The sequence below is a fragment of the Myotis nattereri genome, assembly GCF_964212035.1.
Source record: "Myotis nattereri genome assembly, chromosome: 5".
NCBI classification, from domain to species: Eukaryota; Metazoa; Chordata; class Mammalia; order Chiroptera; family Vespertilionidae; genus Myotis; species Myotis nattereri.
The window spans coordinates 2,079,807-2,104,034 of NC_138080.1; positions in this window are offsets into that span (position 1 = coordinate 2,079,807).

The window sequence follows — 24,228 nt, forward strand, 5'->3', positions numbered from 1 at the left end:
CCTTCCTCCTTGCTTTGCCCAGGATGGGCACAAGCAGGAATTCGTGGTTGTAAATAAAATGAGCACACGCTCCTGCACACGACGGGACCTGCTGGATGCGGCGGCTTCCCTCGGGAACCTGCTGGTGGGGTCGGTGGGTAAACCCTTGCAGGCGGCACGTTGCCTCTGTCGGCGACACCTGCACAGGCTGCTGGAGGTTCCGAGAAACTGAGCCATCTCGGAATGCACGCACCGGCCTGGGGAGCGAGGGCTAGGGCGGGTCCTTCCTTCGGAAACGAAGCCGTCGGTGGGTTCCCGCATCCCCAGCAGAGGAACCGGATCAGCAGAGGCTGCTGTTCCTGCCTTTCCTTCACCCCCAGTGCACCCAGTTCTTCCTTCTGCGCCCAGTCACTCTCCACTGATTACACAGAACTTACCAGAAAGGTGTCTGCAAACCAGTGAGCCGCCCGAATTCTCTGTCCCTCACATCCTGCGCCGCCGACTCCCCCGCCCCATCCCGGTGGAGAGAGTGATGGGATGGAGACCAAGGACTTCTACCTTCTCCCACAAGTGACCCCCTCCAGCTCAACCTCCCCCTGCCTTGGGCTCAGGATTACTCCTACTTAGAGGTTCAGATATTTCCATTTCTGAACTAATGAGAAAGAAAGAAAGAAAGAAAGAAAGAAAGAAAGAAAGAAAGAAAGAAAGAAAGGAAGGAAGGAAGGAAGGAAGGAAGGAAGGAAGGAAGGAAGGAAGGAAGAAAGAAAGAAAGAAAGAAAGAAAGAAAGAAAGAAAGGAGGGAGGGAGGGAGGGAGGGAGGGAGGGAGGGAGGGAGGGAGGAAGGAAGGAAGGAAGGAAGGAAGGAATGAAGGAAGGAAGGAAGGAAGGAAGGAAGGGCCAGGCAGCGTGACTCAGTGCCGGAAGCCGGTCCATCCTTGCTGCTTGACACAGTCGCTGCAGGAAAGAAACATCTGCACAGCATATGTTTCAAGGGACCTGGCGTATATAGCACACTGTTCTTAATATGTTTGCTCCCCTTAGCGCTGTGTGTTTTAACCAAGGTCACCTCTCCTAGAAAGGTTGTTTCCCCAGGTAGGAATTTTTCCCTGAAGTCAGGGAGGGGATGAAACTCCTTAACTAAGTGCCAGGCAGGTAGTTAATCACTACAAACAATCATGCTTAAGCTACATAATCTTTACTCCCTGGAATGGAGATAAGAAACGCCCTAACCTTTGTAATAGAAATTGACAGGATTAAAATCAACTGGGATAAATACGGATGTAACAAGACAATAAACAGCAGAACCTCTCTGGAGATGGAGACCAGAGCTTGGCTGGAGATCCTGGCTAGGCTGCTGATCAATTGAACACTGTCTCTGTGTCATTCCTTCTTCGCCGACTCCGTCTACGCCTTTGGGAACCCCTGGACCTGCTGGGGTTGGACCCCGGCAACTCAGGGGTTGAGTGTGGACGTATGAACCAGGAGGTCACGGTTCCGTTTCCAGTCAGGGCACAGGCCTGGGTTGTGGGCTTGATCCCCAGTGTGGGGCGTGCAGGAGGCAGTCGATCCATGATTCTCTCTCATCACTGATGTTTCCATCTCTCTCCCTCTGCCTTCCTCTCTGAAATCAATAACAATATATATTTAAAATTTTCTTTAAAAAAAAAGAAAGGCGCTTCCTCACACTCCATTTCCTCTTCCCTCGCCTCACGGACAGTGAATCCCGGAGGACGAGCGCTGCCCCTGCTGCCCGGCTACTCACCTCCCATTTCTCCCGACTGGGACAGATTTCCAAGAGGAGTTATGTTTCCTTCTGTGCAGAAAGAGGCCCCGAGCGCCAAGGCTGCTGTGGCCACTGCCAAGTTCAAGACCAAACGGGGACCGGCAGCACACCGATGAGAAACAAAGCCTCCCTTCACCTGGTAAACGCGCTGTAAATCACCGTGTAAGCAGGCCTAGGCCTGGCTGTGCTGGAGCTGAACCCGGCTTGTTAATGGATGTCTTTCATGTTCCTTCTCTCTTTGAAATCGTTCGGCAAAGTAAACGAAGCGTAGGCGGTTGCGTCTGTATTTTATCAACTCTATCTGGTGTTCCAATACCCATACACTTCTTTTTTTTAAAATATATTTTTTATTGATTTCAGAGAGGAAGAAAGAGGGAAAGAGAGAGAGAAGCAGCAATGATGAGAGAGAATCACTGATTGGCTGCCTCCTGCAAGCCCCACACTGTGAATCAAGCCCACAACCCAGGCACGTGCCCTGACCGGGAATCGAACCGTGACCTCCTGGTTCATAGGTTGACGCTCAATCACTGAGCCACGCCGGCTGGGCCAGCATACACATTTTTGACTGGAATCGAACACAGGACCCTTCAATTCGCGAGCTGATGCTCTATTCACTGAGCCAAATCGGCTAGGGCACACTTTTTTAATGTATGTCAATTTAAAAGTCATTCTGGCACATCCCTAAATCTCTGAAATTATGTTTGGGGGAACCTATGAATAAACAATATTGAGAGGTAAAGTGTTGAGCTTCATTTTTACCACATTGTAGTTGAACCTCCACTAGGAAAAGTGAGATGGTTTAATTGGTTATATGCTTAGCATAAAGCTTTGGGCTATTAAATATAAATTACATCACTAATTTGCATGTTGATATGCTCATTGTGGTCCTCAAAATGAACACTAAAAACATGCTAATATCTGCATAATCACAGTGTAAATATTCATGATGAAATAAATGTTTTAAAGCTACACTAAAATTAGCATTACTAAGACAGCCTCCTTTGAGTTAGGAGGTATCAGAATAATTGTCAAAAATAGGTATCCAAGGTATTATTTGAAAATTTTGTCAAATGTAACTAACTACCTTGTAAGCTTTTTTCCCTCAAATGTCCTTAAATAATTTCATCAGCTGAAAATCCTGTGAATTTTAAGGTACGTAGTGTTTGTGACACATCTTTCATTTCCAAACATGGATCAAATATCATAGAAATATGTTCCATTACAAAGAGAAAAGCCCAGTAGAAATTTACCTTAACTGCCATTTTCACAAGAAACTAACTGATTATCAATCACAAGGTTCCCAGTTCTCAAGAACATGGGTTCTGAAGATCAAAAAAATAAAAATTAAAAAAAAGCAGGAGAATGAACTCAGAAACCAAAGTGACGTCATTACCTATGGCACTGCTCCAAGTGCTTTATAGGATTAATCCTAAGCAGCCCCTCTGGGAGTTAGCACTCATCATTTCCGTTTTTATTTTTTATTTTTTAAAAATGTTATTGATTTCAGAGAGGAAGGGAGAAAGAGAGAAAGATAGAAACATCAATGATGAAAGAGAATCATGGATTGGCTGCTTCCTGCATGCCCCACACTGGGGACCAAGCCCGCAACCCGGGCATGTGCCCTGACCGGGAACTGAACCATGACCTCCTGGTTCATAGGTCAACACTCAACCACTGAGCCACACCAACCAGGCTATTTTCATTTTTATGATGAGGATGCTGAACACAGACCTGGGGACTGTGTTGTCCAAGCTGTACAGCCAGTGAGCTGCAGAGCCGCCCAGCAGAGCACTTCCCTGGAACGTAGACGCTGAGCATAAACCAGTGAGCCCTTTGCCCATGTGGCCCATCTGGGAGTGATCATTTCACAGCTGAAGAAATGAGAGTACTCCAGAACTCCTCATACTGACATGTTTTCCAGGTAAGTAACTGAAGAGAGAGAATAAATAATTTAATTGGGAGATTCCAGTGAATATTGACACTATCCTTTGGGTTCAAACCAAATTTATATAACATACTAGTGGCCCGGTGCACAAAATTCGTGCACGGGGGGGGGGGGCCCTCAGCCCAGCCTGCACCCTCTCTAATCTGGGACCCCTCAGGGGATGTCCGACTGCTGGTTTGGGCCTAAACCGGCAGTCGGATATACCTCTCACAATCCGGGACCAGTGGCTCCTAACCGCTCACCTGCCTGCCTGCCTAATCACCCATAACCATTCTGCCTGCTCTCCTTCTTGCCCACAACTGCCCCGCCCTGCCAGTTGATCACCTCCAACTGCCCCCCCACTGGCCAGCTCGCCCCCAACTGCCCCCCCTACTGACTTGATCACTCCCAACTGCCCTCCCCTCCTGACCTGATTGCCCCTAACCACATCTGCCTTAGCCCCACCACCATGGCTTTGTCAGGAAGGACGTCTGGAAGGTCTCCCAGTCTAATTAGCATATTACCCTTTTTATTAGTATCGATTAGATACATGACTCTGATAAAGTTAAGACCTGAGCCCTGTATTTCCTCAGATGTAACAACAAAATATTAATAGGATTTCTATTTTATAGTGTATAGCATATTTATGTAATGTGTGTATTACACGTGCATCTATGGAATAATGTGCACATGGATATTACAGACACAGGAGGAAATTAGCTTGGATCATCCAGTCCATTGGGCTGGGTGCCTCCCATTACTGAATTAACTTTTAACCAACAATGCTGATGCTTCTCAAGAGCATGTTAAATCAGACTAATGCCTCCACGAGCATCGACCTAGTCAGAACAAGATTTGTATAGACGGACACAACATAAGCAACCACTGCAAACACTTCAGTGCACCATCACCACAGTAGACCTTATCAAGAGCAGCCTTTCCTCCATTCTGTGGGGAGGCTGCTGTTCCATCTCTTCTGTGCCCACCCTCTGTCCATTACAGTCATCCCTTTGGGTCAGAAAACAAAATAAAATTATCATGAAAATGTCCCTGAGAAACCTGGACTGGGGAAAGGGAATTAAAGGCCAAACTATTGTGTCCACAGCAAGGAAATTTTAAACGAGGAATTCTAATAGAGAGTTGAGAGGGTGCCATTGGAGAAAGGCACGCCAAGCCCGTGACGTGTATGTGGAAATTGCAGAGGGATAGGGAACATGACTTTTGCTGAGTCAATGTTTAAAAATGGTTTTCCAAAAGGAAAATGGCTGCTGTGAAATTCAAGAACAGCTTCCCTTTGAGGTTCACATACATTTTTTTTTTAATCTTTGGATATGAGGCTTGTAAAACATTGAATCCTCCTTTATACTATTTTTATTATTTTTTAATATAATTTTTTTTTTTATTTCAGAGAAGAAGAGAACAATGGAAACATCAATAATGAGAGAGAATCATGAATTGATTGGCTGCCTCCTGCACTGGGGATCGAGCCTGCAACCCGGGCATGTGCCCTGACTGGGAATTGAACCATGACCTCCTGGTTCATAGCTCAATATTCAACCACTGAGCCACGCAGGCTGGGCTGTTAGATTTTTGTTTGCTGGAAAACTCAGATAATAATGTTTGTAGATAATTTTTTTAAGAGTCTGAGGCCAAAACCTTATGAGCACAGTCTTCAGACACCAGGGGGTTCAGCACTCCCATTTTGGGGGTCAAGAAGCTGAGCCTGGTGCTCACAACTGATGGTAACTTCAACATCGAAACACTTCGATCTTATTTGTGAATTGATCATCTGAAAAATATATATCCCAACAGATTAAACATAATGAGGAAAATATCAAAATTAACATTTTCATGGTGACATTTGAAAGAAATACTAAAATATGCGAATTTAACATTGACTAAATTATTTTAAATATCAAGTGCACTCTTAGCTCATTTTTTTCCTCATATGGAAAGATGAGTTTATATTTAGAATTCTAATTTCCTGAATTTAGAATTCTATAAACTTCCTGTTACACATGTGTAAAAGTATTGTGAAGAAATTAAGAAAAACAATTTAAGATGTCTTAACTTGTTTAAATTGTTTTTTAAAAAAATGCATGAGCCAATATTCCAAAAGGAAAAGTAAAATTAACAGTTTACACTAAAAATGAGCTTGGTGCTAATTAAAATGCCATCAAATTTCCTTCTAAATCAAGTACTACCATCGTATGTAGTCTTATAAATATGAACTTTACTCCATCTAAAGCGCCTGAAGTTTTAGTTTTGATGTAATTTTGATAAAAATGGTGTGTGTTGGGCAGAGCTCCATATCTGAAACGTTTAGCATCCATTATTGTTCTTGTCTTTCCACCCCCCTGGCTTCTGCCCACAGGAGTTTGCCTGTGAGTTTGTAGATAAGCCAGAGTCTTAATTAAGATCTGACTGAAGGTTGGAAAACAAAAATATTGTCCCTCCATCTAATTCCTGCCTCCTGTGTCTCCTGCGATCTAGTGAACAGAAAATAATCTGCGCTTGCCTGTGAGATACCCACACTTGCTGGCGTTGGCTCGGTCACCGTCTTCAGGCCCGCTCCTGACAGGCCCACAACTTGAGTCCATCCCCTGAATGTTCTGGAAGCCTGATTTCCTTCCTCTGATTAGAACCTGTTACCCCTCATTGCGGTGACCAGCCCAGCATGGGCAAGGCGTCTATTTTATCGAAGGAGACGGGAGGGGAAGCACGTCTGACCTCACGTTGCATCCTGGTTGTTGAAATATAGCCTGCCTGGTGTAACAGAGACAAAGAAATGCGTTTCAGAATCAGAAGGTAATGGCCGCGGCTGTGGAGGCAATGTTGTGCCCGCCAACGTGGCATCAGGCAATTAAATCTGCTCTGTTACACCCCAGGCGTGTCACCAACATGGGGACCTGAGAAAGAACTTGGCCTTGGAGAGGCGTTTCAAACAGAGCAAACCGAATACTACGGATTCTCATGCCTGTCTGCTAAATACTCTTTCTATTACACTTACCTGGGTAAATGAATACCTCCTACCATAAAACAGAATCCTAGGGCTCATTTAGTTTGAAGGATATACTCTACTCCATTGACATTTAAAAACAAAACAAAACAAACAAACACACTTAAATCTATTTACAGTGAAAAAAATCTGAGGCAAGGCAGACAGACCATCAGACCATCCGAGGCCGCGGGCCTTGAGCCTCCGCCCAGAGGGCAGCCTTTGCGGGCAGAACACAGCGCAGTGCACTGGGTGGCCCAGCAGTCTGCCTCCTGGCGATGCTGTCAAGTCTGCAGTAAGACATCCGTGGACCCGTAGGTGGGTTCTTCAGCTACGGAGCCACGTGGGACAACTGGTCCAGCCTATTCCATCGTCTCATTTGACGTGTGTGGGAGCCCTGATCAGAGCACGCCGGATGTTCAAGGCCAATTTGCACACGCGTGCGCAGAGGCAATGACAGGGCAGTTGTCCTGTGTGCAGTGCTCGGCACCTCTCTGTTACCCGCACACCGAGGTCACCATTTGGCAAGGAGCCTGTTCTGTCTAAGTTGGCATAACGTGTGTTACTGATGGCTGCGTTGTTCGGCTACTTTGAAGAACTGTTTTGTCTGTTTTGTCCTGTGGCAGCAATGGCCATGGTCTGCAGTAACGTCTCTCCGATATGCCTATGACTTCCCATGTCTTCTTCCGATGCCCCACGTCCACGGAGGTCCATCCCCTTGCAGGGGAGTGGAGACCCCACAACATACATATAAAAAAACTCTCCATTTGTAGCTAAAAGCTGACCTTTTCCAATGCTTTTATTTCTTTTATTTTCAAATACTTTTTAAAATGCATTTTATTGATTTTTTACAGAGAGGAAGGGAGAGGGATAGAGAGTTAAAAACATCAATGAGAGAGAAACATCGATCAGCTGCCTCCTGCACACTCCCCACTGGGGATGTGCCTGCAACCAAGGTACATGCCCTTGACCGGAATTGAACCTTGGACCCTTCAGTCTGTAGACCGACGCTCTATCCACTGAGCCAAACCGGCTAGGGACCAAATACTTTTTTTTATTGATTTCAGAGAGGAAGGGAGAGGGAGAGAGAGAGAGAAACATCAATGATGGGAGAGAATCATGGATTGGCTGCCTCCTGCATGATCCCTACTGGGGATGGAGCCCGCAACTTGGGCATGAGCCCTTGACTTGAGTCGAACCCAAGACCCTTCAGTGCACAGACTGACGCTCTATCCACTGAGCCAAACCAGCCAGGGCCTTTTCTAATTTCTTAACGCCGTGACAGAACAGGAACAGATGATTCATGCCTGCCCAAGCTGTGTCCGCTTAGGGGCGGATCACAGGAGGAGATGAAGGTCTAAACATGCAGCTTAAATTTACACCCAAGAGTCTGCTAGCTCTAACTCTCTTGGCCAGCCCACTACTTTCTTGGCAGAACTCATCGTCACCTTCCTCACAGAGCAAACCAGACCCTACGTGGTCTCCATCCCTTCTGTTAAAGAAATCCAAGTTTTCGAATGGGAGTCCAGAGGAGTTAACCTTACTTGAGGATAGCACTTAGATACAACTTGCTTTTTTACTGTTTCCATCTAAAGCAAATCTGGACATTCTGCTATGTTGGCCCCTGAGCAGTTCCGCTTCCTAACCCCAGCGACTGGCTGTGCTGAGCTGCCCGTGCCCATGGCAATCTGGACCCAGGTCTGCGTGGAGACGAGCAGCAAGGCCCGGTTCGTGCTAAGGAGAGCGGGATGCGTGTGGACTGTCTTCTCCATGCGGTGAGCCGTATGCTCCTCCCAGCCTGCTGCTTGCCTGCTTGTTTCTGGTGATTATGTGGAGGCGTGAGTAGGTCGCTCCTGTCTGAGGAACGGAGACCAGTGGGGTGCATGTGCTCTGGGCCCGGGGGAGCAGCCCCCCGCCCCCGCCCGGAACCCAGGAATTGTTTTCTGAATGGAAAATCACACGGAGGGCAGCACCGGCCTGAAGGCCCACTTCTCGGTCCCTGAGTCACTCTCCCTCCTGCAGGAGCTGATTGCAGTGGGAGTCACGGGTGAGGGGGGCCCGCTCCCGCCATCTGTTCTCTCTGGCCGTCACCACAGCAGCAGGAATTGCTTTGCACATTTTTCCAAATGCTCCACAACGCTCCTGTTCCAGCTTACATCCCAAGCTGTCTCCGTCTGGAATCAGGCCGCGGCCTGTGTCCCTTCAGGGCAGCACCACAAACACATCAGCAAGCGCCATGTTTATTCTGCAACTATCGCTCATCAAATATCTGGAAAACGTCAGAGCTGATTCTGTGAAAAATCAGCCATGAATGTTTTGCTCAGAGAAATTGGGGACTCTGTAGCATGATACGGGAGGAAGTATCACACAGGCTATCTGAGTAAGGGTGCATCCGCTGGCAACGCATAAAATAATTAACTGTAAGAGGAAAGATGCATAAATGTCTTCACTGAAACGGAGGATTTGGGTCACCATGAAGCGTTATTATGTGACTGAAAAGGCAAGTGCAGGCTTATAGCCAGGCTACATAAGCTGCAGCTACAAATCAACGATAAAAGCTCAGAGAGCTCAACAGGGGGAAAAAAAAAAAAAAGCAAAACTGGCAGTTGGACATCCCTCTCATAGTGCTGGACTGCTGGCTCCTAATCGCTCACCTGCCTGCCTGCCTGGTCGCCCCTAACTGCCCCCACCTGCCGGTCTCATTGCCCCTCATTGCCTCTGTGTGCCAGCCTGATTGCCCCTAACTGCCCCCTGCTGCAAGCCAGTTCTCTCCCAACTGCCCCCTGCCTGCCAGCCTGGTCACTCCTAACTGCCGTCGCGCTGACCTGGTCACCCCTTACTGCCCCTGCCAGCTTGGTTGCCCCAACTGCCCCCCCGTCCTGGGCTGGTCACCACCAATTGCCCCTCCTGCTGGCCTGGTCATCCCTCACTGACCCCCCTGCCGGCCTGATCACCCCACTCAGCCTGCTGTTCAGTCATTTGGTCATTCCTCACTGACCCCCCTGCCAGCCTGGTTGTAGGCAGCCATCTTGTGAGGGTGTGAGGGTTAATTTGTATACCACATCTTTATTATATAGAATGATGAACTAGGTTGGCCCTTTCTTGGGTCAGGAACTCCAACCCCAACAGGAACCTGGCGCTGTCCCTCTGCCCTGCATTCACTCGTCACTCAATTCCAGGATCCAGGGCCCAGGGGCTCCTAGAGCCTCTTTGCACACAGTGTGTCTTCTGTGGGGTGTGTGCTGCCTCTGCTGCCATGGACTGTCCATGCCCATAGTTACTTAGGTCGGCAGGTTCACTCCCAGCTCTCCTATGCAGGTGTGCACAGGCCTAAGGCAGGTAAATCGTCTGTTCTCTCGCGCATCCTCCCTGCTCTCCCTGCCTACGCGGTGGTCTCTTTTACTGAGCGAAACAAGCCAGCCAGAGAAAGATAAGCATCACATGACCTCACACATCTGTGGAATCTAATGAACCAAATAAACTGATGATCAAAAATAGACCTAGAGTCACGGAAGCATGAGCAGACTGTTGAACCTCAAGGGAAGGCAGGGGAGGGTTGAGGGGAGTGAAGAGATGAACCAATGAACTCAGATGGGTATGTGCATAACCCCTGGACACAGACAACGGGGTGGCGAAGGCCTGGGGGAAGGGGGGGCAGGCTGGGAGGGGTTAATCAGGGAAAAAGTATGTAATACTTTCAACAAAAAATATTTTATGTTTTTTACAAAAGCAGTGAGGTGCACTCAGTGTGCGGTGAAGCTCTGTGGCTGGTGACCGTGCTTCGTGCCCGTGGCCTCTCTCAGAGTTTCTTACAAGATAGTGCCCAGTGCCCCGAGCACCCCCTGCTTTTCCCTGTTCCCCTCCCGCCTGGGCGCATGGCACCCACCCGCCTTTCCGCTGTCTCTGAGCTTGTGGCATGACCAGAATCGCCTGGCCTTTCAGGAGAGCCCTGTCTTAGCAAAACCCATCCAGGACTCATCTGCGCCCTGGCACGGCTTGCCGGCTCATCTCCCTCAGTGCCGGGCATGGAGTTACCTGGCATTTTGGCTGCTGGTGGTGGTTTTCATTTGTTTGGTCTCATCCAGCTCCTTACTGAGGGCGTCTTGGCCTCCTCCAGGCGGGGGGTTGGGAATAGAGCCACTGGGACTATCCCATGCATCGTGTCGTGTTGACATGGTTTTCAGTTCAGTTAGTGAACACCCAGAGAGCCGGGTCCTGGGATGTACGAGACTGGGCTGGGCTTGGGCAGAAACCGCCAAGCAGCTCTCAGAGCCACTGCTCCGTTCTGCGCCCGCCTGCAGGGGAGGGACTCCGTGCTCCGCGGCCTTGAGCCATGGGGAGTGTGCTTTGCTTTTGTTTTGTTTCATAGCCATTTTTTTAAAAAAAATATTTTTATTGATTTCAGAGAGGAAGGGAGAGGCATAGAGAGAGAGAGAAATATCAATGATGAGGGAGAATCATGGATCGGCTGCCGCCTCCTGCACGCCCCACACTGGGAATCAAGCCCGCAACCCGGGCCTGTGCTCTGACCGGGAATGGAACCATGACCTCCTGGTTCATAGGTCGATGCTCAACCACTGAGCCATGCCAGCCGGGCTTCATAGCCATTTTATTTTATTATTATTTTTTTAAAATATTTTTTTATTGATTTCAGAGAGGAAGGGAGAGGGCGATAGAAACATCAATGGTGAGAGAGAATCATTGACTGGCTGCCTCCTGCACCCCTCCTACTGGGGATCAGCCCGCAACCCAGGCCTGTGCCCTGACCGGGAATCGAACCTGGGACCCTTCAGTCCTCAGGCCTACTCTATATCCACTGAGCCAAACCAGCCAGGGCTCCATCGCCGTTTTAACAGGGAGGCAGACATATCTCATTGTTTTACTCTCCCATCGTGTAATAAAATGATGTGCAGCACATTGTCATAAGCTTGCTTACCATTTTCATGTGTTTCTCAAAGTTTCTGTTCATATGTTTTGCCCATTTTTAATAGGCTTGTTTGTTCTCCTATTACTGAGGTTTAAGTGTTCATCATACATTGCAGATGCAGTTGTGGGTTTTTTTTTTAATCTGTGTGTTCTGCCAATATTTTCTTCAAGTCTGTGTCTGACCCTTTGTTCTTCTGATGGGCATGATTTCAGTAGCGTCTAACTTGGTCTTTCAGGACTTGACACTAGAGTCCCATGTGAAGGATTTTGGTGTGGTGTTTTGTTGCTGTTGTTTGTTTGTGTTGTTGTTGTTTTTTTGTTTAGTTTTGGTTTTTTTTCTGGCTGTTCTTTGGATTCTGAAAGCTAAATTTCACCACTTCAGAGAATTCCGTGTGTATCTGCTCACTCCTTTAAAATCATTTTCCCCTTTCTATTTCGCCAGCTTTATCTATCTGGTACGGGAACTTCTATTACACAATGCCTGTAATTGCTTAGAGTAATCCTCGGAGCTTAGAATGTTTTCCCTCTTTCTCTTCTGCGTGGTGGAAGGTGGGTTTACTCTCCTCTCGGGGCATCTGCCGTCTTTGCATCGCCGTCTCCTGCCTGTGAACGGAAGGTCTGCTTTCTATTCTGCAGTCAGCACTGCTCCTCTGCTCATTCGCATCGCCATTTCTCCCCACTCCCTTTCAACTGTACATTCGCTTTTCATGTGGGACTGATGCTTAGCTCAAGGGAACTGCTATCTTAGTCACCTTTGAAAGGAGGTGAGATGTTTATTTGAAACTGTATTTTGATTGCATTTCAAAAAGAAACTGCTGGCAACTTTGATCAAAAGGAAACAGAAGTACTCCAGCATTTTTACAGCTTTCTCTTTGCTGTGATTGGCACTTTGGATTTCATCGGCTAGACACCACTGGGGTGGGTATCTCTTGTTTCAGGACTGCCTTTGAGTAACTTTTATTTATTTCATTTATGTTCTTGATCAATATGCCCTCTTTATAATGTGATCGGTGTAAAATATTTAGCTTGTGTTTGATATGCTAAGAATAATTTCCTTTCTGATCAACAAGGTTGCTTATCACCTTTAAAAAATGTGCATGCTGGCCCAGCCAGGGTAGCTCAGTGATTGAGCGTCGACCTAGGAACCAGGAGGTCATGGTTCGATTCCCAGTCAGGGCACATGCCCGGGTTGCGGGCTTGATTCCCAGTGTGGGGCGTGCAGGAGGCAGCCGATCCATGATTCTCTCTCAGCATTGATGTTTCTCTCTTTCTCCCTCTCCCTTCCTCTTTGAAATCAATAAAAATATGCTTTTAAAAAAATAAAATAAATATGCATGCTTGTAGTTAAGTAGGAGGAGGCTCCATGGATGGGCCACCTTCATGATGAAAATACAACCATCTCCCAATATGTTCAATATCGCAAACACTCGAGTAGGAAATGATCAGTTCAGTTGTCATTTTATGGGTATAATAGTTGTAGGAATATGATGAAAAAAGAGATTTTTAATTAAATTTAAATGACTTTTCTTTGCTACATTTTATTACCACATTCTAAACTGTTCATTTTGTGTTTAGAGATGAGCACGATTTTTCATTAGTTAAATCTGTTTATTTTTTAATTGCTTTGTGGGCAGACTTACTGAAACACTGCCAAGCCAGGCACTATTTTAAAATGTGCAATATCTGACACATGTGGGGCATTTATCAACTTAGAAAAATAACTCTGATAAAAACTTGGCTACAAATATTGATGGAATGAACAGGATAATCTTTTACAATATTGTCATATCTATACTTTTTAACCATAAAAGATGTTCTGTTCGTCATTATTATTGTGCTCTAGTCAAACTTTTCACAATCTTTGACCAGGAATTAGGAGTGACCCACAGTGAGATGCAAATATTGCCCCCCCCCCCCAGAGCCTGTGTTAATGTGAGAAGCCTGCTCCGCTGTGGCCACCAATTCAATGTGGACATCTCCACAGTGGCCAATAGAATGGGCTTCCTTCAGGTCTACATTTGGGGACAATTACCGACATTTACAGCTTTAGCAAGAGAGAGTATCAGAATCCTTGGAATGATGTCATAAGAACATCAGTTCATCTGTTTCATAGAATCCGAAAGTGAGACTAGTGCCGTGGTCAGCAAACCGTGGCTCGTGAGCCACATATGCGGCTCTTTGGCCCCTTCAGTGTGGCTCTTCCACAAAATACCATGTGCTGGCACGCACTCACAGTGCAAAGTTGACTTAAAACTTTAAGTAAAGTTCATTAAGTTAATTTTAGCGAACGTTGTGGAGTGAAAGAAGATGTAGTGTCGAGGATTGAGAAAAGTATGTTGAGATGGCGTGGACATATAGAGAGGGTGAACGAAAGGAGAAAGATGAAACAAGTATACAAGACGAGTGTGGATGGGAGAGTTGGAAGGGGTCGACCTCAGTGAATGTACCTCAATCAGATTGAGGACGTTTTTAGCAAAGGCCAGCTTAGGAGTACCCTGATTAAGTTAATAACAATGTGCCTGCCTATATAGTTTAAGTTTAAAAAATCTGGCTCACAAAAGAAACTTCAATCGTTGTACTGTTGATATTTAGCTCTGTTGACTAATGAGCTTGCCAACCACTGGGCTCGTCCATCATGTTTAATTGTGAAGATTCCCTATCCAAGAACACCAACAACCTGTTTTGAAGTGTTCTGGAATGGAGAAAAATATCTAAAAGTGGGGAAACATACAGAAGCAGATCCAACTTCAGAAAGAAAAATAAATTATTAGGAATTTGCCAAAGTTCAAGAGAATTTTGTAGTATTATGTGTTAAGGTTGCCTTAAGCAGTCAAGGAATATACAATAGTTCTTTTCCGTTTGAGGGCATTACTATCGAAATTCGATTTTTAAAGGCTCCTATCTAATAAAAGAGCAGTATGGAAATTAATCGTCACTCTGTCACTCCGTCACAAAGATGGTACTACCCAGTCCTCTCAGCCTGGCTGCTGCAGTGTCAAGGCCTTTCACCACTCCGGCCAGCCCATCGTGGCAGTATCCAGGCCTGTGGACCTGGCCGGGGGCTGCGGGGGCGAGCAGGAAGGCATGACTTGCCCACTCTGGCTGGCCAATCATGGCAGTGTCCAGGCCTGTCAACCCCTCCATGAGGCTGAATGCTGCATCCAGGGGCCACATGCAAGTGGGTGGGGACTTGACTCTGGGTCTTCGGGCACAGGGGACTTGATGCTATGTCCCTGTTTGTGCTGGCCAACAGATGGACATCCCCCGAGGGATCCCAGACTGCAAGAGGGCACAGGCTGGGCTGAGGGACCGGCCCCGCCTCCCCTGAGTGCACAAATTTTTGTGGACAGGGCCAATAGTTATGTTATAATATGGATGGCAGCATGATCATTTACACAAACTTGGGCAGAAACATTAGCGAGACAGTGAAGCAGAGATTGCAGTGATATATGAGGGTCTATTTTTCAGGACACTCTGCTGCCAAATTAAATCTTGGATGGAAATTGATGTTCCATTTGATTCCGTAATTATTGACTTGGCTGGGAGCTCACTCTTTGCAGAGGAAGTAATGAACAACTGCCCAGCTGTTGCTGGCAGGTAGGAAGGTTGCAAATGGAGTGATCGGTTCAACTTCCTGTGGAAGATTCTCAGAGAGAAGGAAGTGCGATCGGAGGTTGTGGGCTGGCCATGGCCATCAGACCAGGTACATGCAGTTGCCAAGGTTAGTAGTCGAACACCAGTAATGAGACGCCATAAAGAGACTGTGCTCCTTCAAAGTTGAAGACACTGGGGACTCTTATATAACTTTTCTTTCTTTTTGTCTGAAACTCTGTATTTTAAGTGGCAGAAAATTCTTAAAGATGAATGACTATTTTGCCTGTAAACCAGTGTTAAAAATTGTTTGGTTAGTTGGTGTAAACTAAGAATTATGTTAATATTATACATTTTTATGAGACGTATGTGAATGCAACCTAGAATTTTCTACATCAGTATGCTTATCTTTTCTATGACATGGAGTGAAATTTAAAGCTCATTACAGGAGAAGGGATTACATTCTGAAATATAAGTGTACCCAATGTGTATTTAAGTGTTTAAGGTGTAGATTGGTTTATTTAAAACATTTAATATTGCAGTGTGGCCTGGCTGGCATGGCTCAGTGGTTGAGCATGGACCTATGAACCAGGAGGTCACAGTTTTAATTCCCAGTCAGGGCACATGCCTGGGTTGTGGGCTCCATCCCCAGTAAAGGGTGTGCAGGAGGCAGCCAATCAGTGATTCTCTCTCATCATTGATATTTCTCTCTCTGTACTCCTCTCCCTTCCTCTCTGAAATCAATAAAAATAGATTTAAAAAAATATACTGTGGCCTTAAATCCTGATATTATTATGTTATACATTTATCTATTTCTAGAATTGGTAATAATGTGGCTGTTGCAGTAAGAATAAAATGGCTTCCTGCCTATATTATTGAAACAAAAATGATTTTTTTTTTTTTTTTTTTAAATATATTTTTTATTGATTCCTTACAGAGAGGAAGGGAGAGAGATAGAGAGTCAGAAACATCGATGAGAGAGAAACATCGATCAGCTGCCTCCTGCACATCTCCTACTGGGGATATGCCCGCAACCCAGGTACATGCCCTTGACCGGAATCGAACCTGGGACCCTTCAGTCCGCAGGCCGACGCTCTATCCACTGAGCCAAACCGGCTTCGGCGAAACAAAAATGATTTTGACGTGGGTATTACCTGCGAAAGACAGGTGAGTCACAATGTGAAACCGCATGAGGCGAGGGTATCAGAAAGACACGCTCGGTGAGGCCTTTGGCGGTGGGAGGACAGTGGATGCTGCTTCCTCTTGAACCTTAGCGAGCGCCAAAGACTGTGCTCACCCCCGTGTGGCTCAGGCTTCAGGAGACTTTGGGTTAGAGACTGTGAGCTGTTCCCTCCCATGTCGGGGCCATGTGGGACAGACCTGGTCTAAGGGTGACCCCCATAATGAGGCTGCCAGTCATCCTCGGCCTTTTCGGGAGCTCCTGCCTCACTTTCACTCCCCCCCACCACCCCCCCACAGGCCAGCTCCCAATTCTTGACAGAAGGCCCTGCAGACAGAGCCCCTCCGCCCTGTCTGGTGGATTCTCATTTAGATGATGTTTGCATTCATGAGCTGGCAGCGCGCTGAGCAGGGCCGGCTGAGGGTGGCTCAGCAAATGAGGAGGCCCCCGGGCACTGAGGCCTCTCGCTGGCACCCTGGGCTGTGCCACAGGGCAGCTCCTGACTGACAGGTGGGCAGAGCCGGCTGCTGCCTCCTCACACTGATTGCCTCTGACACACCCTTCACAGGGCTAACTCCAGCCACTCACTGCTCAATGGAAAAGATTAGTCTTTCCTCATGGAAGCAAACGGCATAAAAATCACCTGGATGCTGATATATCTGTGATTGCAATTTACCAGACTGAGTAAACAAAAGTAGTGAAAATATAGGAAGATATATTCCCCCCCCTCCAAGATGGTGTCATCTGTGCAAATGCCCCGGACTCTGCCTGAGAAATTTCCGGTTATTGCAGTAAAACTCCACATAGCGATGCCACGGCCAGTGCTTCCAAACTCCAGACCTGCGACCTGCAGCAGGGGTTTCACAAAAACACTTGCATTTAGAGACCATTCAGATTTTTAATTGGCATACACCTTGCTCAAATGCTAAACACGGTGTTTTTCATGACAGGCAAAACAAGAAGACACTGTATTTTATAACAACATATATCAATGTGATCACGGCTGCATTCAGAACATTTCTAATGAATCATGTTAACATCGTAGATAATATCTGATCCTGCCCAAATGCTGGTGGGAAGTGGGAACCTTCGCAGTTTGCGTAAGTATTCAAAGTGGTCATTTGATTTTCCATCGTTAGAGTCCCGTGATGGACAGCGATGGTCTCAGAAAGCAGGGACCGTGTTGGAGTGGTCCCCGTAAGCGCACCTCTACCCAAGCCTTATCCGCGTATATTTTCCCATCCCCCTGGGACCGGAGCTTCCTCCTCAGCTGCATTCACTCCAGGTCAGAGCTTAGTGCGACTACAAGGGTGAGATTTCTTAAAGAGCCAGCAGGTGCTCATCTGCCCAGTGACGTGGTTGCAACATGCATCTGCCTCTGTATTGAAATTCAAAATCCAAGAATTAATTTTTGGTCGGATAATCATACTGATCTTATGTTTAAATCTAATTTTTTCTTTTAAAAAATATTTCTATTGATTTCATAGAGGAAGGGAGAAGGAGAGAGAGATCGAAACATCAGTGATGAGAGAGAATCATTGATTGGCTGCCTCCTGCACCCCCTACACTGGGGATGGAGCCCACAACCCAGGCACATGCCCCTGATAAGAATCAACCTGGGACTCTTCAGTCCACAGGTGGATGCTCTTCCCACTGAATCCAACTGGCTAGGCTAAATCTGTTTTTTCATTCTCCATACTTAAAGCTGAGCAAAAGTAAGTGGGTGAGAGAGGACGCTTAAATAAATAGCTGCAAGCCTTTTTTAAAAAATGTCTTTATTAAGGTATTGCATATGTGTCCTTATCCCCCCACTGCCCCCCCCCACTCATGCCCTCACCCCCCTGTTGTCTGTGTCCATTGGTTAGGCTTATCTGCATGCATACAAGTCCTTTGGTTGATCTCTCCTCCTTCCCCTCCCCTCCCCTACCTTCCCTCTGAGGTTTGCCGGTCTGATCGATGCTTCTCTGTCCCTGGATCTGTTTTTGTTTATCAGTTTATGTTGTTCATTATATTCCACAAATGAGTGAGGTCATGTGATGTTTATCTGACTGGCTTATTTCACAGCATGGATGGAACTGGAGACCATTATGCTAAGCGAAGTAAGGCCGCGAGCCTTTCGCCGCACCTTTGCAACGCCCGGCAGAGTTCTGCTTTCTCTGCTCAGGCAGCGCCTCGAATCTCTGGGAATTGCACTTGCATCTTCTTTGTTCTTTTCAAAACTCTGTACTACATCGACTCCTGGTTTCCTTTGCATCTCAGTGAGAAAATATAAGCCAATAGGAGGCATGCTTGCCCTGCAGCTGACGCTGTGGGTGGAGACCCCATCCACCTGCCCTCTTGCTCCAACTGCTCAGCTCCCCCTGCCCTGCAGGGGACCCCTGCTCCTCTTGGCATCGAGGACTTGCTCTCAGGGTGATACCTGCCCCTTCCTCCGTGTGGTACTCCCCTTCTTCCATCTAATGTACGCCAGGCACCCCCATAGCCTGTCCCAGGAACGGTGGCTCCCCCACAGACCCTCCTCCTCTGTTGGCTGTGACAAAGCACCTCCTGAATTGCCCATTCTAACATCTCTCCCTTTTCTCTCTTTATGGGACTCTAGGATTTTCCTTTTACGTTCATTCCACCGAAGCCCACCTATCAAACTTGCCAACAGCTTCCATCTTGGCCAATCAGAAGTTCAATACTTGTCCATCAGATCACTGACCTCCCAGCAGGGTCTCTGTCTCCTGTTTAAAATACTTTGCACGGCCCGGCCGGTGTGGCTCAGGGGTTGAGCATGGACCTATGAACCAGGAGATTATGGTTTGATTCCCAGTCAGGGCACATGTCTGGGTTAGCTCTTGATCTCCAGTGGGGGGCTTGCAGGAGACAACTGATCAATGATTCCCTCTCATCATTGATGTTTCTATCTCTCTCTCCCTCTCCCTTCCTCTCTGAAACCAATAAAAATAAAATACTTTGCATGGCTTCCTGTCCCTGCTTTCCTCCCTCTGTTGGCTTCTTCACTGCAGTTTCCTTTGCCAGATCCCCCTCCCTTCTGATCTCAAAATATCCAGTTCCCTCAAATCTTCCCATTCTGCCCTTTCCTTTTTGTTATCCTATATAATAAAAGCCTAACGTGCTAAGTGTCCAGTTGTCCAGTCGTCCACTCATCAGGTCGTCCATTCAACCAATCAAAGTGTAATATGCTAATTATATGCTAAGGTTGCTCAACCGCTCGCTATGATGTGCACTGACCACCAGGGGGCAGATGCTCAATGCAGGAGCTTCCCCCTGGTGGTCATTGTGCTCCCACAGGGGGAGCACTGCTCAGCCAGAAGCCAGGCTCACTCCTCAAAGGCCTAAGCCATCAACCGGACATCCCCTGAGGGCTCCTGGACTATGAGAGGGTGCAGGCTGGGCTGAGGGACCTGTCCCTCTGAGTGCACGAATTTCATGCACTGGCCTCTAGTCTACAATAAATCTCTATTGATTCATTATGTTCAGTCACCTTAAATGTCAACATAACTTTCTAACAGCTTTACCGATATAATCCACTTACCATAGTACTTACCTCTTAAATTATATCATGCCATGTTTCTCACACTTCACTTGCATTGTATTCATGTCAGATTATTTTTCCTATTAAATGATGTCTTATCATTGATTTATATTTATCAAAAATTAGACTTAAGTGCATTCTCCATTTATAATAATTTACTGCGGTATATTCTCAGGGCGTGCAACCATCACCTGGTCAAATGTAGCAAATTTTCATCTGCCCCCAAAGAAGCACCATCCCCACCCATCAGCAGCCACCCCCTGTGCTCAGCACCCTAAGTCCAGGTGTTGCGTCTGGCAACACAAGTCTCTGCAGTGGCCCATGGAGGAACCTCGGCTTATTCTCTCAATTTGTTGTTGGTGTTGTTGTTGTTAATCTGAGACTCTCTCAATGTCTCCTCCATCTTTTACAGCAGTTTTGCTGAGGATTCAGAGAAGGGATGCGGGAAGGGCTGGGAGTGGGAAAGCACTAAGAGAGAGCGAAGAAAGAGTTGGTCACGGCTCAGAGAAGGAGTTTGGGCAGAAGCCCCTGGGAAGTGCCTCGGGGAAGGACCACGCTAAGGAGAACGCTGACGGGGAGGTGGGCTGAGTGTGCAGACACGGGAGGGAGCCTGGCTGGCCAGGGGAGAGCGCCAAGCAGGAGCCACCATCCTTCACAGCAAGCTCCTCAGGACCCCCCTGTGCGGGCTCAGCATCACCTCTGGTGCACGGGTCCAGGCCCCACTAATGAATACTGTACTGGATACTGTACACCTGGTGGAGAGGGTAGATTTAAAATATATATGTTTTTATTGATTTCAGAGAGAGGAAGAGAGAGGGAGAGAGAGATAGAAACTTCAACAATGAGAGAGAATCACGGACCGGCTGCCTCCTGCATGCCCCCTACTGGGGATGGAGCCCACAACCGGGCATGTGCCCTGACCCGGAATTACACCCTGACCTCCTGGTTCCTAGGTTGATGGTCAACCACTGAGCCACGCCAGCTAGGCAAGAGGGTAGATTTTATGTTAATTATTTTTTTCTTCCCTTTATGTGCCTTCACCTAAGATTGAACCCATGACCGTGGTGCATAAGGACATGTTAAATATTCCTACACACAAATAATAACGAGAGGATGGGAGGGAATTTGTAGTTGATGCATGTGTGTATGACACAGATGGTGGGGATGGTTTCACAGGCACACACGTCTACCCAAACTCAGGAAGTTGTGTCTATTAAATATCCACAGCTTTGTATATCAATCATATTTCACTACGGTGGTTGAAACTCTATTGACGCTGCAAATTTCATCGACTCTTATGTAATTGCAAAATATTTAGATGCAAGATACGGATATAATTTCTTTAAAAGATTTTGATCCATAAAATAAAACAATGCGAGTCAAGATGAGTCATTATGGGCCGATGCCACAAGTCTTGGTAACGAACAGGAGTTCGCAAGGAAGCCTGCGTCATTTGTGCTGCCAGAACCCGGTCTCGGCAAGACTTCGCACCAGAATTGATGGAGGAGCAGGTTCTGAGAAGTCATCACATGCGTTGCATTCTGGGCGTGCTCCTGTCATGCAGGATGTGCTGTGGGAGATGATTTCGGGCGCTAATTAAATGAGCCAGATTCTGAGCCAGGCTCCGTGGACATAGACAGAAACATCCCTCCTGCTGGCTCGGGGGACCTCCAGCCCCAGCCGGGCCCCAAAGCCTAACCATGGGGAAATAGCAATCGCTCCCCACACCCCGATGCCACCCCACAGGAACGCGGTTCCATATGCCTGGTGTAGAGGGAGGGAGCCGTGTGTAGACTTGAAGAATGTTAGCTCATTCACAGAAGCCTGGAGCACGCAGCTCGCTTGGCATTGGGTAGATGTTTTCAGGGAAGGGAGCAGCCATCGGCTGGCATCTGAAGGGCAATGTTTCCAAACTGCTCAGCAGCTTTGCAGTGTGACGATACAGAGTCTGATGTGACACTCACATGGTGCAATGTGTAGGGAATGTGTTAGAGACACAGGATAAATGAGGAGGAGGAGGGCTGAGTGTTGGAATCGGGAAGAGCACGTTGGGCCGGGAGCCCCTGTGGAGAGCAGCCCTGGCAGCTTCGCAGTGACGCAAAGCCCAGGTGAAAAGCGGGAATCTGTCCCACTGTCTGCCACGCTTCTCACGCTTCAGCCCCACTGCGTTTGCCACATTATTTTCCCAATAAATAATGTCTTATTGATTTTTATTTATAAAAAATTAGACAAGTATATTCTCCATCCTATATAATAAAGAGCTAATATGCTAATTAGGCTGGACAGTGGAACGACCTTCCGGAATGACCAGTGGTTGGGGGGTGTGGCCACAAAGGCCGAGCCCCTTGCATGGATTTCGTGCACCGGGCCTCTAGTTTATAATAATTTACTGTGAGCTTATCAAGTCCCGCATGAGCTATAGGAACAGTGTTTCCATTCAGGAAAATATTACCGTTCAGAGTAGATCCAACTGAAGATATCAGTAACTGCATATATATTTTATCCACAAAATGTAACTTTTAATAATATCAGGTAATTTCAGTAAAGAATAAAAATATAATCATACTAGAAATGCATTTCACAAAAATTCAGGAACGTGGTTTAAGAAAACTACATGGTAACGTTTATTCTAGTTAATTAAACTGTACCAATTAGATTTTTTCTGTCCATGAAACCCCAAACTTAGGGTTCACCTAATAAATATAAAAGTTATTTATAAACATCTTAAATATACAAAGATAAGTGGCTCTTATTTCTCAGAATGCCTTCGAATGTTAAAATGGTTTAAATTCGCCCGCATGTTAAAGCAAGTGTGTTCGTTAGTCTTCACGTAGGGGTTTGACCTCCTTGTTGAATGTCATCACATTCAGCGACAGTCTCACCCATCCAGGCGTCCATGTTGCTGGTCCATCCTATGGGAATTGTATGGTGATTTATTCCATTGGTGGGTCATTTTCGGCACGAAAACTAACCGAATTACGTTTGTTGGAGGCTGAACACTTTTTGTCGACTCTGTGTCAAATCATTAAATGCTCTGTATTATACGATAGAAACTCACAAACCGAAGCTGTGTGTCTGCACTCAGGGAGGACTCGGCTGCCCGGGCTGGTGCCCGCACCTCAGGGAGCCATGGCCGGAGGAGCAGACACCGGGCAGGGCAGCGGGGAGGGGATGCGGGCAGCGGGCTGACCCTGCACCGCTCAGCAGGAGCGGGGCCTCAGGAAGTTACATGTGTGTGGACCACAGGACCTTGTCTCCATGGCGACAGGGCCTCAGCCTGTAGGCGGTGGCTCAGGCTGTAGCTCTGCAGCCTCCAGCCAGGGGCCGGGTGGGGACCCCTTGCCTTGCCCAGACTGCCCCAGGCCTGCGCTTGCAGAACCAAGTGCAACGGGCCGTGGCCAGATCCATCGCAGCTCCCTCCTGGGAGCAACATTCAGCTTCCCTCTGGAGGCGGAGCCCAGAAGGCATTCTTTTTTAAAAAAATAAATTCAACATATTTTATCTTTTTATTGAGGGCTAGTTGACAAATACACTGTAATATGTTTAAAGCATACAATGTGATTGATATACGCATACATTGTGAAAATATTCCTGCCACCGATTTAACACACGTTTTTATTTACCTCACACATCTGCCTTTTTTTTGTTGTTGGTGGTGAAAACACTTAAAACTCCTAATATTTTAGACAATTTCAATTAGACAATACAGTAGTATCGACATTAGACACCATGTTACCCATTAGGTCCTCAGACCTTATTTGTCATATATATATATATATATATATATATATATATATATAGAGAGAGAGAGAGAGAGAGAGAGAGAGAGAGAGAGAGGAGAAGGAAGAGGAGGAAGAGGGACAGGAAGGAGAAAGAAGAATGAAGGAAGGAAAAGAAAAGATAAGAAAAGAAAAGAAGAGAAAAGAAAAGAAAAGAAAAGAAAAGAAAAGAAAAGAAAAGAAAAGAAAAGAAAAGAAAAGAAAAGAAGTGAAGCCGGGCTATCTTGGCTCAGCGGTTGAGCATCCACCTATGAACCAGGAGCTCAGGGTTCGATTCATGGTCAGGGCACAGGCCTGGGTTGTGGGCTTGGTCCCTAGTGTGGGGCGTGCAGGTGGCAGCTGATCAATGATACTGTCTCATCATTGATGTTTCTATCTCTCTCCCCCTCTCCCTTCCTCTCTGAAATGAATAAAAATATTTTTTTAAAAAGGGGGAAAAAAGAAACTAATTCTGTGTTCTTCAATTATCTCACCAAACTCATCTGTAAATTCCCTCATGGATATTTGTCCTATTTCTAGAATGAGAT